Raw genomic sequence first — 22126 nt, 5'->3', positions numbered from 1 at the left:
CATGATAACTATGTATCAACAAAAGGTACCTTTCATGTTCAATGAAAGGTAGCTATTGTTATTAAAAACATAATCCCACAATGCACAGATTCTGCTGGGCCACTTCTCAACTGGAAAAGCCACGTGGAATGGCAAACAGCATTCAATTCCACTTTCTGAGTCACCTACATAGTCACTGCAAAATTAGAGCTGAGGTCAATAAAACACAGACTTTTGTAATAGTCCAGATCAAACTCTTTTTTTCCCCATCCCTAAATGTTACATTTGCAAGTAAATGACCACAGTGTGTTGACGAACAACCTAAAATGATAACAGTATGTATTTTCATCAATAACGAAAATTGGGTTGGCTGTATAGATGCTTGGAAAAGAACAAAAAAAGGCAACACTCATAAAAGTAGGATAAATTGGAATCAAATATCATCCCCTGGATAAATTCCTTAATTGTGTGTATGCCCTCAGCACTTCACAGACAAGTAAAACAGAAAAACACACTTTCCTTTTAATCGGAGAGCCTAGAGATGAATACTAACTCCTTTTCACTTGTCCGAAGAGATTGAAGATGAGAGATGCTCAAGAATGGAATATGCTTCTATTCCCAATAGCCAAAACATGGAAACAACCTAAATGTCCACTGACAGATGAATGGATAAAGAAGATGTGGTACATATATACAATGGAATACTACTCATCCATGAAAAAAGAATGAAATAATGCCATTTGCAGCAACACGGACAGACCCAGAGATTCTCATACTAAGTGAAGTAAGTCAGAAAGAGAAAGACAAATACCATATGATATCACTTATATGTGGAATCTAAATTATGACACAAAGGAACCTATCTATGAAACAGAAACAGACTCACAGACATAGAGAACAGACCTGTGGTTGCCAAGGGGGAGGGGTGTGGGGGAAGGAAGGATTGGGAGTTTGGGATTAGCAGATGGAAACTATTATATATCGGATGGATAAACAACAAGGTCCTACTGTAGAGCACAGGGAACTATATTCAATATCCTGTGATAAACCATAATGGACAAGAATAAAAAAAAGAATGTATATATGTATAACAATCACTTTGCAGTACAGCAGAAATTAACACAACACTGTAAATCAACTATACTTCAATTTAAAAAAAAAAAGGAATGTGCTTACTCAGTGGGAGTCACGCTGGCATCAGTATCCTGGGCTCTGGTCCACCTGTAGATACACAGAAAAGCAGATGACAGGGACACACATTCACAGGCCTGTCTCCCAGATGAATAATAACAACAGCTTACATTTACATAGCACTTACTGTTTGCCAGAGACTGCTCTAAGCACTCACCGAGTGTGTGAGACTGTGTGTGTGTGTGTGTGGTGTGTGTGCGCGTGCATCATTTAATCTTCACAACCACTCTATGAGAAAGCTACGTATCCTCACTTTAAAGATGGGAACATTGAGGCCCAAGTTCACACAGCTCGGAAGTGGTAGAGCTGGCATTTAAACTCAGGCCATCTGAACTCCGTAGCCGTGTTTTTCACCACCATGCTCTACTGCCTAGAGTGGCATCATTTCCCCTGAAGGGCCACCAGAGAGTGTTATTCCTTCCGAGAACAGTCGTGGTGCTGCTCTCTCCTAGTTTTTCAGGTGATCCTGGAACCTTAGGATTTTTCTGACTTAGCATGTCTGCAGTTCACACTAGTGGAGCTCCTGTGTCACTCTGAGAAGTTCAGAGATTGAACCGGTCACTTAATCAGGCAGCAGTACAATGTGACTTCCTGTCCCCTGAGCAGCACTGCACTGGGCACTGAGAACTTACAAGGTAAAGGGAGGATGGCCCTGCTGAGGCCCAACCTAACGTGATAGTATTAGAGAATCGGCCTTTGGGAGGTAATGGGCCTTTGGGAGGTAATGGGCCTTCGGGAGGTCCTGAGGGTGGGACCCTCATGCTGGGAATAGTGCCCGTATAAGGAGAGACACTAGAAAGCTTGCTCTCGCTCCCTCTGTCATAGGAGGACACAGCAAGAAGGTGGCAGTTTCTCAACCCAAGGAGGGAGCCTTCACTAGAAACCAATCATGCTGGCACCTTGATCTTGGACATCTAGTCTCTAGAACTATGAGAAACTAAATTTCTGAGTTTTGGGGGGTTTGTTTTTTTTTGTTTTTTTTAATTTATAAAGAAAAAAAGCTCCATTTATTTTGTACTTTCTTTTACATCATCATCTTCTTCTTTCCCGCTTTAAAAAGGCTCACATTCTCAGTGGAAACCCCAAATGTCAGTTTGTGGGGCACAATGTTATTTTATGGGTAAAAACAGAAGTGCTGATATTATTAATTAATCTTGATTAATTACAAAGCAGTTCAAAAATATGGAATGCTTCACGAATTTGCACGTCAACCTTGCGCAGGGGCCGTGCTAATCTTCTCTGTATCGTTCCAATTTTAGTATACGTGCTGCCGAAGCGAGCACAGATTTCTGTTTTTAAAGCCACCCAGTCCATGGTATTTGGTTATGGCAGCCTAAGCTGAGATAGACACAGACAGTGTTTAATGACAAAGACAGGATAGACACTTAAATCTGTGTTCATGGAAGAGAGACAGGAGCGAGAAACCATATTTAGAGGTTTACTAGTAGAAATATTTATGCATTTTAATAGAGAAGGTAAACAGGGAAGGATGGGTGTTTATCATGGTGGCAGATAATTATTATCATCAGTACTATTGCTACCACTTATTGAACATTTAACATACTTTCTCATTTAATCCTCAAAAACAACCCTATGTGAAACTGAAATTTAGAGGGACCAGGTCATTTCCCCAGAGCATACAGCAATGTTGTCAGGACAAAGACAGGACCCTGGCTCTGACACCAAAGCCCCTGACTCTGCCTTGCATCATGCAGAAGGTGGCAGGACAGCTCTGGGTTTTTCCGGCAAAGCTTCCAGAGCAGCTAAAATCCAGGAGGGTAGAAACCCAGCAAACAATATCTAGAATTAAGGCTTTCCAAAAAAACAACAAGGTACTTCTTTTTAGCTCCTGCCAAGACAAAGGAAAACAGCAGCTTCTTATCTGTAATGTGATTCTCCCTTTTAAATTAATCCAGGGTGAAGAGAGAGATAGCACCAGCTGAAGATGCACATGGAGACTATGATCAATCTCAAAATATCCTAAAAGGGACTTTGTCTGATCTGGATAACCATGTGCTTGTGTCAATCTTAGATCACATTCCCTTTCAGGTAAGTGTGAAAACTGGGAAGGACTCGATGCTTAAAATTCAGTAACAATATAGTATTATCAAGATTTTGGATTTGAAATCCAACGTACTCCATTGTCCCTTCACTCAGAAAACCTGTGCTCTGAAGCGAATTAATCGAGGGATGAGAAGCTGGGTAACGCCTATGGAATCATTACAGTATGGCGACATTTTTTGTCTGAAGCTCTCTGCTCATTTGAGCATTTTGTTCTCAGGAACAGCCCAGTACTTAAGAAAAATTGTCCCACAGATTAGTGAAGGCATTCTTTGTCAACCATCTGGCAGGCTGTTAAACGGATACTTTTTTCCTTTTTTTTCCAGCCAAATGATTTCAGCACAATCTACTACCAGATGTCTTCTGTTTCTGAACAAATGATGATAGAAAGCAATCTCTGTCTAACCACAAAGGTATAAATATTGAATAATCTTGGCTCCATTTAAAATGTAATGCAACAAACTGTGGAACCCTGAGCTCAAAGACACGCTGTTCAATTTTCTCTCAATTTTCCTAAGGATATTTTCTATCTCCCAAGATTATTCTAAACAATAAGGGGAATGATGCATTCAGAGATAAACAGATGATAAATGTTGGCTCTATTTGTTTTGGTATAAGAATAAAGTCTGCCTCATGAATTATAAAGTATTTATAATGTGTGAGCAGAATTCAATAGTATAATCAAATAAGCCTTAAGAAAATGTTCTATTGATTAGCATTCTAAAATATTCATAATTGTTGTTGCTCTGCATGCTAATTAAGCAAACTCAAATTTATATTAAGAAGTGTAATGTTTAATTCTTACACAAATTACTTTTATGTGTCAAATGACTTATATCCCTCCTATTCCCAAAAGGATTTAAAATAGATTACAACGAAAGATATAACTAAGGAAAGTAAAAAATTTTTAAGTCGAGGACTAAAAAGAAGATGTAAACATTCTGACTACAAGATAACATCAGTGCTGCCACTGAGGTTCTGCATACCCTCATATTAAGGTCTAATACATGATAGATGATAGTTTAGATAGATAGATAGATAGACAGGCAGACAGATAGATAGAGAATAATAAATTGTGTGGCTGCCATAATTACATAGTAAAAAAACATGTCAACTCTTTAAAGAAACAGAATTTTTCCTGGCACTAAATTCAAACCAAGAGTTTATAGGTTAAGGGAAGAGAAGTGATGAATAAAAAAGAAATACATTATTAGAGCCCCTTTGAATAATCTTCAAAACATAAACTAGAAGTCTCTATGGAGATGGACCATGATGACAACATTCCAGGAATTCCAAGATGATGGGATCACCCCCACAGAGATGCTGAAACAAAGGCAGGATGGACACTCCTTTCTCAGGGCTAGAACAGATAAATGGCACAGACTGAGGGGGCTCCAGGATCCAGGCAGTGGACAGAGGCTGTGGTGCAGCCAGGCACAACACCGCCGGGGTGTGCTGGGGCCTGTGGCACACAGCGAGAAGGCAGCCCCGCAGAGAGTACACACCCAGCCCGAAGGAAGGGCACAAACAACACCCTCTTTTTGAGGAAATCCAAACCCACAGGCCATGTGCTCCCAGCTGCAGGCAAAGAAAAATTATGTGTGAAATACTTCCTGTCAGATACGCTGTCGGGAATTACATGCGACACCAAGATGAGGTTTTAAGCACAGCCTGCAGGGTTTCCCTTCCGTGAAAGATGTGGTAGGTCATGGCAAGGCATCTCTTGCAACAACTAGAAAACGCCAAACAAATTACCAAAAATCATACCTTTAAAGACACTGAAGACCTATGGGGACAATGAGGACCAAATATACTACAATCACAGGAAGGGCAGGTTCCCTCCCAGGTGACCTGATCATCAGAGAGAGAAGGGATGGCAAGTGTGCCAAGCTCAGAACTCCCAGAGGGTGAAGATGACCTCCTACTCTTTCAGGGCACAAGAGACAGAACACCAGGTGCTCAAGGAAAAGCCTGAGAAGGTCACACCTGAAGAACATGGATAAACCTGTGCTGGGAAATACTCAGTTATCATGTGACTCAGTGTTTCAGCCCTGAAAATATAATCTTCTATGATTTAGGAATACAGCCCAGATCTCATGACTTCCCTTTATAAGGCAGTACGGGTCTTCCATCTATGCATTTATCTAAATTCTTTGTTCACTCATTTGTATTTTTAGCCTGTGCTGCCACTGGGAAAAATGAGACCTATAAGCTTACTCTCCACTATGTGAAGAGATATATATAAATGTATTTACAATTCCACTTACTAACTAATCCATTTATAATAGATTTTTAGAATAGTCACTTCTAATTTTCCATTTCTAGGCTTCAAAGCACTAAAATATTTAGTCTGTTACTGACTATATTTGTTTTTGCATCTTTTTGAAACATATTTTTAAATACACAGTTAACACCTGAAGATATTCTCCATGTTGAAAAGTTTTGAATCAGATTTTGTAGGCGGCCCATCCAATCCCATTGTCTTCCTCAGAAGTAACCGGTTTGATGTGAATCTTTTCAGTCCTTTTAAAGATACATTTATGGTCATATAAATGCAAATGGACATATATTTAGATTTTTATATGAAATATTTATGCAAGTATTACATAATGTGCTGCAACTTGGTTTATTCAAGTAAAAAGACAAATTCCTCATATGTACAGATACCCCTATACATGTTATTTATTTTTTTTATTTTAAAATGTTTTTCAAAAAACATTTTAATCCTTTGTTATTCAGTTGAAAGTACTATGTTATAATTTATAATTAGGACAGAGTCTGTACTTTTACGAATAAAATTCTGAAATGAATTTTAAAATAACTAGAAATGTATCTTCATTACAGTCAAATTTTTGTCAGATTTTTTTTTGTCTTAGGTTGTATTTATAATTCTGAATTTCCAAAAGTATTAATAAGAATTGAGGGGTACCACATGTTATCTAATAATAAGAACTTTTGAGTAGAAAGTGATCTGTGTCACATAAGAAAACAATCATCCTCCCTGTAGAAGCTGGTCATGGAAAGTCACTCAATTCATTACTTTCCTTAAAAAGGAAACAGTTCCAACTGTATCTCTCACTGCTGTTCTCAATGTTCTGCATCGTCACTAAAAGTCTTGTCCATATGCTCCTTGTTCTTTTTGCTTCTGTGCCTCGCGACCTTCCTCTTCTGGCTGTGAGGCGCATCCACACGGCAACACGTGTCCAAGCTCAGCTTGCCTTCAAGAGCAGCTCACTGACCCCCCTCTCCAAAATCACTTGCTTTCTTTAGTTTTCCAATCAATAGCTGCACTCTCTTGGACAAGTCACTAGAAACTGTAAATCTGTTTTCCTAGAGTATTAGAGAATCTCTCAATTTCCCCCTAGTCCCCAGTGTGCAGTGGTTCAAAAATGCTCCCTCTTGGTGGACCCTCCACTGCATTTATCACATGTTCCTCTTTGTGGGGCTAATACAAGTCTCCCCTGTGGGATGCAGCCTGGCTCACCTCCCAGGTTAGAGGGCGGAGGCGGAAGGAAGGACTCGCTGGTGAGCACTTTACTTGAAAGCCTCCCTGTGATTTGGATCCTTATGATTTTTTTCTTTGTAACAGCTTTATCGAGGTGTGACTGACACACAATAACCTGCATGCGTTTACAGTGTAAAATTTACACTTAAATGTGTTCATACGTGTGTTCTGACACATTTATGCAACAGAGAGACCATTAGCCCAATCGAGACAATGAACATATATATCCACCACCCCCAAAAGCTTCCTTGTCCCCTGTTGCATATCTTTTATTCAAAAATCCTTCCTTCAATTAGGTGGCTATATAATTACAGATTCTTTTGTATGTAAATGATATTTACCTCAGACTTAACCTTGGTTGCCTTAATTAAATTTTAGCTAGGCCCTCATCTTCCAGCTTTGACTAGGAATCGTCTTATTTCCTGAAGCACTATTTTTCAACCTTTCTTCCAACGCAACCAATCCTATCAGTGACTCTTCTCATTATGGGGAGTGATTCTAACACAGCCTTATGGTCAGAATCCTTAGTCTTGTATATGGCTTAACTGAGAGAAGGGTTTCAGCAGATTTTTCCACACAGACAGTCTTTAAAATTAAAAAGCAACACTTTATAAAACACTGACGCATAAGCAATCACTATACTATGATCATGACGTTTTAGAACAAGAGGCACTAATAATCTGACAAGTATTTAAAGAAACAGAAGTTCCCAGGAAATCAGGTCCATTGATGGTTCACAAAATAACTCACTCAACAAGCATTAACCCCACACTATTAGCCACACACACACACACCCATCCTTGAAGATCACTTCCAAAGAAAGCTTCTCAGCCATGACATCTTCAGCGACACTGTGAATATCAGAACACCTACCTGGAGACTGAACACTTTAATATTCAAGGAACAGAACTATTTGAAACAAACCTTTTATGATCATATATTTTTTAAATGATGACCTTACAAAAAGTGAAGAATGGTGAGCACAGAGAGCATCACATGATAATGATGAAATTCATCAGGCAACAAAAGGCCAGGCCACAAGATGCAGACAAGATCACACAGATTTTACTGGAAGATGGCAGGGACATCACCACACATCTCTGGTGATGCATGAATTGTGACAATTTCCAGTTGCTGATGGAGGGAGGCGGGTGGATAAATGTGTGTATGTGTCTGTGTGTGTGTGACTGATGAGCTTTTTGAGAGGCTAAAATATCTGTAAACAATGGGGGAAATGTCTTAATCTAGAACACACCACTCCCAGACGTTCTGAGAACATTATCTTCCCAATGAAATTTAATTCCTCGATGATGAGCTGACCTTACAATCTGAGAATAGTCACACAGCTACTTGGCACTGCTTTCAGAGTAAGTTCTGTGCCCAACTTATCTTGTACCTCCCAGACTGAACAGCCTGTGTCCAGACGCTGTTGGGAGGAGTGACAGCATTCATAAATGCAGAGGAGAATAAGCCCAGCTGTGATCACAACACGTGAACTGACGAAATGGGGCTACTGCTCTCAAAACCGCCACTTCTGTTTCGTCTGCTCATGTAACAATTGTGATATGACACTGCAGCCAGAGTGGGACAGACAGAAGGCTGGGAGGGAAGGAAAGAAGCACACCAGTCAGAGGCAGAGACAGTCGTGGTTACAGCATGGCAGGGCCCGGCCATTTGGGTTTGAATGTTGGTGCTAATATATAAAGTTGGACAAATTCTTTAACCTCACTGTGCTTCAGGTATAAAATGGAGATATTACCACAGGATCTTCACTGGATCACTCTGAGGATTAAGTAAGTTAATGTAAGTAAAGTGCAAAAAATAGTGCCAGGCATACTATAAGCACAAGTCATTGCTATTATTGTTGCAATATTTCTTTCATGTTAATTTGAATTTAACATCCAAATAACTGGAGAGAAATAGGTGAAAATAAAATAATTTGGATCCTAGGTTGCAGGGGATATAAACCCAGCTCAGACTGGATTTTTTAACAGGACTTATGCTAAGAGAACTTAAGGAAGGTGTGCCTCTCAGGAACACGTGGACGGGATGGTGCCTGGTGAGCCTCGTGCACAGCAGAACCACAGACAAGTCGAACACCCCCAGCCTGCCCCCTTGCTCTTCTCCACGACAGCTTCCCTCTTCTCTTTCTCTTTGCAAAGCGGCTTCCTCCTCTCTGAAACCGTGCTGGGAAACACGTTGCTGACACACCATAGGCCGTACATGCTACATTTTAGGAACTCAGAGACGGGTTTACTTTTCTCAGTTCCAGTTTTAAAAACCTTCCCAGGGAAGGCTTCCTACTGCCCATTCCCCAGGCAGCCCCAGAAAGGTCCAGATGGATGAGGGGAGGAACAGCTCCCAGTGCAGTGAGGGTGCGGGGCACTCCTGAGCACGCTGGAACTTCTTCTAAGAGGGCTTTACATGAAAAGAAGATGATACGAGGGCAAAAATAGAGTTCTTCCTCTGAATCAGCGGCCGCCTTCTTCTCCACCAGGTTTCCTCAATTGGCTTTTCTTCTCAAGCTCAGTAAGACTCCAGGAACAAAAGGAAATCTCCCAACTTCCTGATACTTTCCCACACTTGGAACAGAACCATGTTTGTATGATACTCATTTCTAAATGGGTCTTGCTTGTATTATTTGTTTGGTCTAAATTCCAACTGTTGATGCCTAAATTAGTTAGAGGAATCTCATTCTTGGTCCTAACCACGGGTTTCTGTTTTTAAGTTTCAACTTAGAAAATCCTGTCATTTGATTCATGTAGTTGTGGCTATGTATCAAACTCTGAAACAGAGTTTTAGGAAATACAAACCACTTTATATTCTGTTTGTTGCAAAAGATAAAGAAGATGTGTCACATATATACAATGGAATATTATTCAGCCATAAAAAGAGACGAAATTGAGTTATTTGTAGTGAGGTGGATGGACATAGAGTCTGTCATACAGAGTGAAGTAAGTTAGAAAGAGAAAAACAAATACCGCATGGTAATGCATATATATGGAATCTAAAAAAAAAAATGGGGGCTTCTCTGGTGGCGCAGTGGTTGAGAGTCCGCCTGACGATGCAGGGGACACGGGTTCGTGCCCCGGTCCGGGAAGATCCCACATGCCGCGGAGCGGCTAGGCCCGTGAGCCATGGCCGCTCAGCCTGAGCGTCCGGAGCCTGTGCTCTGCAACGGGAGAGGCCACAACAGTGAGAGGCCCGCATACCGCAAAAAAAAAAAAAAAAAAAAAATGGTACTGATGAACCTAGTTGCAGGGCAGGAATAAAGAGGGAGACATAGAGAATGGACTTGAGGACATGGGGAGGGGGAAGGGTAAGCTGAGACGAAGTGAGAGAGTGGCATGGACATATATACACTACGGAATGTAAAACAGTTGGCTGGTGGGAAGCATCAGCATAGCACAGGGAGCTGGGCTCGGTGCTCTGCGATGACCTAGAGGGGTGGGACACCGGTGGGACAGGGAGGGTGGGAGGGAGGCTCAAGAGGGAGGGGATATGGGGACATGCATATGCATATGGCTGATTCACTTGTGCAACAAAAACTAACACAGTATTGTGAAGCAATTATGCTCCAATAAAGATCTATTAAAAAAGAAAGTTTGTTGCAATCTGTTTAGCATGTGGGTATGAGTGTGCCTGTGTCTGTGTATTTTTTTAAATAACATTTTCAGAACTTTTATTTTCATTAATAAAATGATATGCTTCCTTTAAAATAACTCCTGATACACCATAAGGAAGACACTGTTATCCTCTTATATGTGCAGCTTTAAGTGCAGTGCCTGGCACACAGAAGTGGCTCAACAAATAATTCTTTAAAAACTGAATGAGGAAGAGTGGCCAAGATGTCAGAGTAGGAGGACCCTGAGCTCACCTTCTTCCAGGCATAGCAAAATTACAACTATTTACAGAGCAATTATCCATGAAAACGACCTGAGGACTAGCAGAAAAGATTTTCCACAACTGAAGACATAAAGAAAGAACTACAACAAGGAGGGGAGGAGGGGTAGAGACATAGTATAGTCAGGAGCGACACCCCCTCGGTCAGTGACCCACAAATGGGAGGAATATCACAATCCAAGAAGTCCTCCCCAAGGAGCCAAGTGTTGGGACCATATCAGGCTCCTCCGCCCAGGGGTCTTGCACCAGGAAGACGAGCCCCCAGAACATCTGGCTTTGAAAACCAAAGAGACTTATACTTGGAAGGGCTGGAGGGCTACAGAAAACAGACACTCCAGAGCACAGGCAAAATCTCACATGCCCCAAGTCCCAGTGGAGAGGCAACAGTCTGAAAAGAGCTCCTGGGTCAGACCCACATGCTGATCGTGGAGAGCCTCCCAGGGAGGCAAGAGGCAACTGGGACTCTCCCTGGAGACGCAGATGCTGGCAGAGCCATTTTTAAGAGCTTGTTTTACCATGCTAACACTGACACTGTCAAGCACATTTTGGAATACTCCCTCTCGCCTATTGGCACAGGGAGTTTACCTGCCCATCAGTGGGCCAGCAGAAGCCCCAGGCTCACATGGGCCACACAGAGAGCTGTTCAGGGAACCAGCTCCACCCACCAGCAGCCCCATGCTTCCCAGGCACACAGCCAATCACACAGAAAGCCCACCTCGCTTTCCAGGGGGACCACAGTCACTCCAGGAGGCACGGCCTTACATCCAACTGGGCCAGGGATTTCAGCCCAACCTACCACTGCAACCACAGCAGCTGGCCTCACAACAGAAGGGCACAAGCAGCCCACACAGCAGGCAACACTAGAGCATACAGCTCTGGTGACCAGAGGGGAGTGTGCTCCTGGGCCCCAAAGGAGGTCTCCTACCTAAGACCACTTCTCCAAGACTGCAAAATGCAACTTACCCACCTAACACAGAGAAGCAAACACAGAGAATCGGGAACATGAGGAGACAGGGGAATGTGTTCCAACAAAGGAACAAGATATGACCTCAGGAAAAAAAAAGAAAAAAGAAACAAAGTCGAAATAAGCAATCTACCTGATAAAGAAGTCATCATAATGATCATAAAGATGCTCACTAAACTCCGGAGAAGGCTAAATGAACACAGTGAAAATTTCAATAGAAAGTTAGAAAATATGAAGATAAACCAAAAGGACTGATGAATACAACAACTGAAAGAAAAAATACACGAGAAGGAATCAACAGTAGATTAGATGGCAGAGGAATTGATCAGAGGACTGGGAAACAGAGTAGGGGAAACCACCCAAGCAGAACAGAAAAAAAAAAAAAAGAATTAAAAAAAAATGAGGATAGTTTAAGAGACCTCTGGGATAATATCAAGCCTACTAACATTCACATTATAGGAAACACAAAAGGGAAAGAGAGAGGGGAAGGAGCAGAGAACTTATTTGAAAAAATAATAGCTGAAAACTTCCCTAACCTGGAGAAGGAAACAGACATTAATGTCCAGAAACCAAAGAGAGTCCCAAACAGATGAACCAAAAGAGGTCCACACCAAGACACATTATAATTAAAATGGCAAAAATTAAAGATAAATAGAGAATCTTAAAAGCAGCAAGAGAAAAGCAACAAGTACTATACAAAGGCACACAGGACCATCAGCTGACTTTTCAGCAGAACCCTGGCAGGCCAGAAGGAAGTAGCATAATACATTCAAAGTGATGAAAGGAAAAAACCTACAACCTAAAATACTCTACCTGGCAAGGTTATCATTCAGATTTCAAGGAGAAGTAAAGAATTTTATAGAGAAACAAAAGCTAAAAGAGTTCAACACACTACTGGCTTTACAAGAAGTATTCAAGGGACTTCACTAAGCAGAAAAGAAAAGGCCACAACTAGAAATGTAAAAATTACAAAAGGAAAAGTCTCACAGATAAAGGCAAATATACAGTAAAAGTGATAGATCAACTACTCATAAGCTAGTAGGAAGGTTAAAGACAAAAAGTAGTAAAATCATCTTTATCCACAAAAAGTAGTTAAGAGATACACAAAACAAAAAAAATAAACATATATATACTACACATGTTGTTATATGTAAGTCACATGGCAACCACAAACTAAAAACCTATAATAGATAAGAAAAAAAAAGAGAAAGAAAGGTATCCAAACATAACACTAAGACAGTCATCAAATCACAAAGGGAAGAAAGCAAAGAAGTAAGGAACAAAAAAGAATTACAGAAACAACCAAAAAACAATTAATAAAATGGCAATAAGTACATACCTATCAATAATTACTTTAAACGTACCTGACCAAATAGTCCAATCAAAGTACAAGAAGAAAAATAGAAAAAACACATTCATGTGGAGTCTAAACAACATGCTACTAAACAACTAATGGTCAACAAATAAATAAAAGAGGAAATCAAAAAATATCTTGAGACAAATGAAAATGGAAACAAAACATACCAAAATCTGTAAAATACAACAAAAACAGTTCTAAGAAGGAAGTTTATAGCAATACAGGTCTACCTCAGAAAATAAGAAAAATCTCAAACAATCTAATCTTAAGATTTAGGTTTAACTTAAGTTAAACTTAAAGGAACTAGAAAAAGAAAAACAAATAAAACCCAAAATGAGTAGCAGAAAACAAATAAAAAGGTCAGAGCAGAAATAAATGAAATAGAGACTAAAAAAGCAATAGAAAAGATCAATAAAACTGAAAACTTGTTCTTAGAAAAAATTTTAAAAATTGATAAAAGTTTAGCCAGACTCATCAAGAATGAAAAAAAAAAAAAAAAGAGAGAGGGCCCATATAAAACCAGAAATAAAAGTGGAAACCTTACAACCGACACCACAGAAATACAAAGGACCATAAGAAAGTACTACAAAGAATTATACGGAAATGAAATGATCAAATTATAAGAAATCAATAAATTACTAGAAACAAAATAATCTCCCAAGAATGAACCAGGAAGAAATAGAAAACATGAACACACCAATTACCAGTAATGAAACTGAATCAGTTAAAAACAACAACAACAACAAAACCTCCCAAAACAAAAGTCCAGGCCAGATCCAGATGGCTTCACACGGGAACTCTACCAAACATTTAAAGAAGAGTTAACACTTATCCTTCTTGTCTGAAGTGACACTTAGGTTAAGTGCAACAGCCCAGATTCAAATGTAAGTAAACTCACTCTAGACTCAGGAACCAATTACACTTTCTAGAAATGAAACAAAATATAGTATATATACCTATAAAGATAATTGGCTATAACTTCCTAAACTGTGAATTGTCATAAAAATGACATCTGTCCTGTATCATTCAGAAATCGGTATTAAAATCAGGAGCATTATAAGATAATGGAATGTCTAGCCCTATTAATATACTGATATTAATATCAATTGACAGACTTTTCAAAAACTTTATAATTCATTTTTCATTATTCAAATAAATATACCTGAATTCATTTAACACTTACCCTTCTCCTTTTATACATTTTGTTGCAATGGTAAATGTTGCAAAAGTGTTTCCTTAATTTCTCTTTCAGATTTTTCATCTTTAGTGTATAGGAATGCAAGAGATTTCTGTGCATTAATTTTGTATCCTGCAACTTTACCAAATTCATTGATTAACTCTAGTAGTTTTCTGGTGGCATCTTTAGTATTCTCTATGTAGAGTATCATGTCATCTACAAACAGTGACAGTTTTCATTCTTCTTTTCCAATCTCGATTCCTTTGATTTCTTTTTCTTCTCTGACTGCCGTGGCTAAAACTTCCAAAACTATGTTGAATAGGGTGGCAAGAGTGGACATCCTTGTCTTGTTCCTGATCTTAGTGGAAATGTTTTCAGTTTTTCACCATTGAGTATGATGTTTTCTGTGGGTTTGTCACATATGGCCTTTATTATGTTGAGGTAGGTTCCCTCTATGCCCATTTCCTGGAGAGTTTTTTTATCATAAATGTGTGTTGAATTTTGTCAAAAGCTTTTTCTGCATCTACTGAGATGATCAGATGGGTTTTATTCCTTAATTTGTTAATATGGTGTATCACATTGATTGGTTTATGTATACTGAAGAATCCTTGCATTCCTGGGATAAACCCCACTTGATCATGGTGTATGATGCTTTTAATGTGTTGTTGGATTCTGTTTGCTAGTATTTTGTTGAGGATTTTTGCATTACGTTCATCAGTGATATTGGTCTGTAATTTTCTTTTACTGTGATATCTTTGTCTGGTTTTGGTATCAGGGTGATGGTGGCTTTGTAGAATGAATTTGGGAGTGTTCCTCCCTCTGCAATTTTTTGGAAGAGTTTGAGAAGGATAGGTGTTAGCTCTTCTCTAAACGTTTGACAGAATTCGCCTGTGAAGCCATCTGGTCCTGGACTTTTGTTTGTTAGAAGATTTCTAATTACAATTTCAATTTCATTACTTGTGATAGTAATGAAATCTGTTTATCTGTTTATATTTTCTAATTCTTCCTGGTTCAGTCTTGGAAATTTGTACCTTTCCAAAAATTTGTCCATTTCTTTGTGGTTGTCCATTTTATTGACATGTAGTTGTTTGCAGTAGTCTCTTATAATCCTTTGTATTTCTGTGGTGTCAGTTGTGCACACACATGCACAACTGTCTATAAGAGACCCCCTTCAGACCTAGGGACACATACAGACTGAAAGTGAAGGGATGGAAAAAGATATTCCATGCAAATAGAAATCAAAAGAAAGCTGGAGTAGCAATACTCGTATCAGATAAAATAGACTTTAAAGTAAAGACTGTTGGGCTTCCCTGGTGGTGCAGTGGTTGAGAATCTGCCTGCCAATGCAGGGGACACGGGTTCGAGCCCTGGTCTGGGAAGATCCCACATGCCACGGAGCAACTAGCCCCGTGAGCCACAATTACTGAGCCTGCGCGTCTGGAGCCTGTGCTCCACAACAAGAGTGGCCGCGACAGTGAGAGGCCCACGCACCGCGATGAGGAGTGGCCCCCACTTGCCGCAACTAGAGAAAGCCCTCGCACAGAAACAAAGACCCAACACAGCCATAAATAAATAAATAAAAATTTTAAAAAATATATTCACAGCTTTTAAAAATTAATTAATTAATTAATTAATTAATTAAAATAAAGACTGTACAAGAGATAAGGAAGGACACTACATAATGATCAAGGGATCAACCCAAGAAGAAGATATAGCAATTTTACATATTTATGCACCCAACATAGGAGCACTTCAATAAGTAAGACAAATGCTAACAACTATAAAAGGGGAAATCGACAGTAACACAATAGTAGGGCACTTTAACACCCCACTTACACCAATGAACAGGTCATCCAAACAGAAAATAAATAAGGAAACACAAGCTTTAAATGACACAATAGACCAGTTAGATTTAATTGATATTTACAGGACATTCCACCCAAAAGGGGCAGAATACACTTTCTTCTCAAGTGCACACAGAACATTCTCCAGAATAGATCACATCTTGGGCTACAAATCAAGCCTTGGAAATTTAAGAAAACTGATATCATATCAAGCATCTTTTCTGACCACAACACTATGAGACTGGAAATCAATTACAGGAAAAAAAACTGTAAAAAACACAAATACATGGAGGCTAAACAGTATACTACTAAATAACCAAGAGATCACTGAAGAAATCAAAGAAATAAAAAAATACATAGAAACAAATGACAACAAAAACACAACAACCCAAAACCTATGGGATGCCACAAAAGCAGTTCTAAGAGGGAAGTTTATAGCAATACAATCTCACCTCAAGAAACAAGAAAAATCTCAAGTAAACAATCTAACCTTATACCTAAAGCAACTATAGAAAGAAGAACAAAGAAAACCCAAAGTCAGTAGAAGGAACGAAATCATAAAGATCAGAGCAGAAATAAATGAAATAGAAATGAAGAAAACAATAGCTAAGATCAATAAAACTAAAAGTTGGTTCTTTGAGAAGATAACAAAACTGATGAACCTTTAGCCAGACTCATCAAGAAAAAAAGAGAGAGGACACAAATCAGTAAAATTAGAAATGAAAAAGGAGAAAACTACATTCTTTTTTGAGTTGCCATTTATCATATCTAATCCATCCAAAAGATGTGCTAAGTTACATGAGATAAGCTTATCCAGTACAACAATCCTATTATATTTATGTTAACACTGAGATCAAAAAGGTTAACTAAGTTGTCCAAGGTCACTTAACTGACAAGTCTAGGATTAGGAATTAAACCCAGATCTCTCTGACTCCAGCATTATTGGGCAATACAGTCTTTATAATCAAGTAATGATGATAATTGTTTAATGCCCTCTTACTATGTATCTAGCACAACAGGAAGAGCTTAGGGTAATTCATTATTGCTAATTAATACATTTATTCCTCACAATAAGCCTATCAAATGGGTACTATTCAACCCATCTTACAGATGAGAAAACTTAGCCACAGTTTAGCTTGTCTGAAGTGACACTCAGGTTAAGTGCAACAGCCCAGATTCAAATGTAAGTAAACTCACTCTAGACTCAGGAACCAATTACACTTTCTAGAAATGAAACAAAATATAGTATAAATACCTATAAAGATAATTGGCTATAACTTCCTAAACTGTGAATTGTCATAAAAATGACATCTGTCCTGTATCATTCAGAAATCGGTATTAAAATCAGGAGCATTATAAATTAATGGAATGTCTAGCCCTATTAATATACTGATATTAATATCAATTGATAGACTTTTCAAAAACTTTATAATTCATTTATTCAAAGAAATATACCTTAGAACATTGGCTAAAGAGTTGGGTTTTTAAATCTGTAACAACTAGAACTTTCTTAAAAATAGTTTTAAATCCAAATGACATACTTTTATAAAAACTAAATACTTTCTTAATTAAGTATATACCAAAAATATCAATGATTTAATTGTTGCTTCTGTATATAGTTTTTCCAAACATGAGCACCACCATGACCATTACCATTACAACTACAGCATTCTTTTTTTTTTTTAATTTATTCATTTATTTATTTATATTTGGCTGCACTGGGTCTTCATTGCTGCACTCGGGCTTTCTCTAGTTGCAGCGAGCAGGGGCTACTCTTCATTGCAGTGCGCAGGCTTCTCACTGTGGTGGCTTCTCTTGTTGCAGTGCACGGGCTCTAGGCATATGGGCTTCAGTAGTTGTGGCACATGGGCTCAGTAGTTGTGGCTCGTGGGCTCTAGAGCACAGGCTCAGAAGTTGTGGTGCATGGGCTTAGCTGCTCTGCAGCATGTGGGATCGTCCCGGACCAGGGCTTGAACCCATGTCCCCTGCATTGGCAGGCAGATTCTTAACCACTGCACCACCAGGGAAGTCCCACAGCATTCTTTTTAAAACTTGCTTTTCATCCAGAATTTCACACTTTGATTTTTCAGTAGGACATTTAAATTCCACTATTAATCATGAGTTACTTTAGAAGCTATGATAAAATTGAAAAATGATTAATGTCATGTAACAATTTCATTTAAAAAATAAACTGTAGTCACTTTTGAGAAAGCAAATTTCAGGCAGTAAAGCTACCTGAAATCAACTTTTGGAAGAGGTAGTAATTTACGTAAAACTAGGGAAGTGACAACTATCTTAAGGCAACTGCTAAATTTTTGATCTCTTAGAATAGACTCTTTGGGTAAGTTGAGAAACTCTCCAAGGTGAGTTGTCTGCTTCAGGTAACTGTTTTCCTAATGTACACATAGCAACAGCTATCATATGTGGATTTCCCAAAATGAAATGGAAAACAGTCACTGTTTCCTTTGTCCTACCCAAGCCTGTGAGGCAGACTGTGATCAGATAAGTTATTTCTGTAATTGCCAAACACTTTTGATTTCCAGTAAGGAAATGACTGAGGGAACTAGTAACAGAAATACAAAGCATTATAACACACCAGGAAAGTACTAGTTAAGCTTCTTGACCTGGCAGACGCCAATACAAAATCAAAGCAGGCAATCCTCTGAAGAAATCAACTCTAGTCATTCCTATCTATAAGTAAATCCAAATCAAATTAATAAGGGCATTTACTCCAAGTAAAGTAGCTCTAATTTTTCATTTTGTGACATGACACTTAAAAGGCAATACAATGGGTAAGACTTCCTTAAACTGTGAATTAGATGAAATTATTTTTTCGACTCCTATTTCATTTTCTGTCACATATCATATCTTTCATTCTTGGAAAAGTAATTGCTTTAAAAAAAAGTCAAGCAACACTTAAAAAAAAACACAGAGTAGAAGGCCTTCAAGGTGTTTATCAGAGCCACTGAAAAGTTCTAATTAAAAACATTCAATTACAGCATTCATAGAAGGATCATGAAAACAGTCCCTCAAGGCAATCACCCCCCTTCTCCTAGAATGTTTTACTCTCAAAGAGCTCTCAACTCGTCTCCACTAGGCCAAAGCTAGTTGGTTAAACAACAAACAAACAAACAAACGACTCCTTCCAGGAGTCATTACATTTCCATAACAGACCCTTGAATGGGAAGGTCGATTTAAAGAAACAGATCTCATGTCTGGCATGTAGGCACTGTGAGAGAACAATGAGTTAGGTGTCTTTTCTGAGCAGAGGGCATTGCTCAGTACCTCCTCCAGTCACACAACGTGGGTGACTCTAATTCATCAGCTCCCTAACCTGGCTGACACAGGACCTACTCTGGTGAGGTCTGCTTTTGCTTTGGACCTATTTGTCACTTCATTCTCACTCAAGGAAGAAAAGCTTCAGAGTTTTGACTTTTTCTGAGATAGAATATAAACAAAAGGAGACAGGAAGGAGGAACCCAGAAACAGCTGGTGGTCGAAATGAGATGGTGGAACATGCTGTAAAAACAAAACAAACCGTTAAATTGGAATGACAATATCCCACAGATAAAACTCCCACTGGTGCTCCAGTAAACAAAAGCCACACCAGGCACTGTGTCACCAGCATGTTACCAGATGCTCAGTTTTCATCTCATCACATTTCAAGGAAAAATAAAAGTCAGTAGGGAAATCCTACTAGTTTGCTTCATTGAAATATTTTTGTCAGCCAACTCTGCTGTAATAAATCTGTTCTACAAAATAATATCTTTCTACCATCACCATACATACTTGCATTACTCTTCTTTCACAAAGTCTATCCCACTGACATTCTTCTTAAGGATTGCATCAAATGAAACACGTTGATCTAAGGTTTTGTTTATGTAACTCATAGGTAAAAAAAACGTCAGCATTTAAAGTATATGAAGTATACGAAAGCACCAGATGAGGTCTAAAAATGGCTCTTTCCTGCCAGCTTACTTGCTGGGTCATATGACTTTCATCAGCTTTTAAGTGAGTTGGATACCACCTAACCTTACACACAGGATATCTGAGGATGAATGATCAAATCTGAAACTGCTTTAAATCCTGAAGGATAGCCTCGTACTCAGTAAAAAGCAGTTTGGATGGGTTTTTTTTTTCTTTGTTTTATGAATTAAATGAAGGGCAAACTCAAGGGTTTTTTTTTACTTCTTTCTTACCAAATATGGCAAAGTCACTCATAACAAAGCTAAAATGTGAAAATATGCCTATCCACCACGGCCTTTAATGGTCATAGATATTTGTTGCATAATCCTGGGATGAAATTTCAAAGACAAGGGTTGTGGTAGGACCTGGCCCCGCCCACCAGTGGGCCAGCACCAGCCATGAGACCCCACCCGGGGCTGCACACCAAGCTGGATGGGATCCAACCCTGCCCACCAGTGGGCATGCAGCCACTGCACAAGGGAGGGCCTGGCAGTCAACTGAGCCAGGGGCCAGCCTCACCTACCAGCACACCCGTAGTAGTCAGTCCCACCGCAACAGAAGGACCCATGCAGTCCACACAGGGGGCACCCCTAGAGTGTACAGCTCTGGTGACAAGAGGGGAGTGTGCTGCTGAGCCCCACAGGACATCTCCTACATAAGGTCATTTCTCCAAGATTGGGACATGTAACTGACTGACCTAACACACAGAAATAAACACACAGAATTAGGCAAAATGAGGAGAGAGAAATAGGTTCCAAAGAAAGGAACAAGACAAAACCCCAGAAGAAGAACTATGTGAAGTGGAGGTAAGCAATCTACCTGATAAAGAGTCTGGGGTAATGATCATCAAGATGCTCAACAAACTCGGAGAAGAATGGATGAACAAAATGAAAAGTTTAACAAAGAGTTAGAAAATGTAAAGAAGAACCAAACAGAGCTGAAGAAAACAATAACTGATATAAAAAAGACACTAGAAGGAATCAACAGTAGACTGATACAGAGGAACAGATAAGTGAACCAGAAGACAGAGTAGTGGAAATCACCCAAGCTGAACAGAAAAAAGAAAAAAGAATTTTTTAAAATGAGGATAGTTTCAGACACCTGTGAGACAACGTCAAGCCTACTAAAATTCACGTTATGGGGATCCCAGCAGGAAGAGACAGAAAAAAGGGCAGAAGAAATTTATTATTATTTAAAGAAATAATAGCTTAAAACGTCCCCAATCTGGGGAAGGAAACAGACATCCAAGTCCAAGAGGAACAAAGAGTCCCAAACAAGATGAATCCAAAGTGGTCCATACCAAGACACATTATAACTAAAATGGCAAAAATTAAAGAGAAAGATAAAATCTTAAAAGCAGCAAAAGCACTAGTTACATACAAGGGAACTTCCACAAGACTGCTAGCTGACTTTTCAGCAGAAATTTTGCAGGCCAGAAGGGAGTAGCACAATATATTCAAAGTGATGAAAGGGAAAAAACTACAACCAACAGTACTCTACCCAGCAAGGCTATCATTCAGATCTGAAGAAGAGATAAAGAGTTTTACAAACAAGCATAATCTATAAGAGTAGGGAACTTTAACGCTCCATTTACATCAATGAACACATCATCCAGACAGAAAATCAGGAAGGAAACACTGGCCTTAAATGACGCATTAGACCAACTAATTTTATATATATATATAAAACATTCAATTCAAAAGCAGTAAAATACATTCTTTTCAAGTGCAAATGGAATACTCTCCAGGATAGATCATTTGTGAGGCCACAAAACAAGTCTTAACAAATTTAAGAATATTGAAATCTCATAAAGCATCTTTTCCAACCAGAACAATATGAGATTAGAAATCAACTACAAGAAACAAATTGCAAAAAACACAAACACATGGAGTCTAAACAATATGCTACAAACAAACCAATGGGTCAATGAAAAAATCAAAGAGGAAATTTAAAAATATCTTTAGAAAAATGAAAATGAAACAGTGTTCCAAAATCTATGGGATGTAGGGCAAGTAGCTCTAAGAGGGAGGTTTATAGCAATACAAGCCTACCTCGGGAAACAAGAAAAGTCTCAAATAAATAACCTTATATCTAAAGGAACTAAAAAAAAAAAAAAAACAACCAAAATCCAAAGTTAGTAGAAGGAAAGAACTAATAAAGATCAGAGCAGAACTAAATG

General features: G+C 38.9%; 1 long non-coding RNA gene across 3 annotated transcripts in view; it reads right to left on the bottom strand.

Annotated features, from left to right (window-relative positions):
* Positions 1–22126, bottom strand: part of LOC308607169 — a 122164-nt gene that overhangs the window by 48132 nt on the left and 51906 nt on the right. For all 3 annotated transcript variants that reach the window (XR_014013960.1, XR_014013961.1, XR_014013962.1), the window contains one exon: positions 1156–1200. This is a non-coding gene — a long non-coding RNA (uncharacterized lncRNA). The remainder of the gene's footprint in view (positions 1–1155; positions 1201–22126) is intronic.

Source organism: Mesoplodon bidens (assembly GCF_964165515.1).
Source record: "Mesoplodon bidens genome assembly, chromosome: 2".
NCBI lineage: Eukaryota > Metazoa > Chordata > Mammalia > Artiodactyla > Ziphiidae > Mesoplodon > Mesoplodon bidens.
The sequence above is the reverse complement of the archived record's forward strand: the minus strand, read 5'-3'. Positions and strand labels throughout refer to the sequence as shown.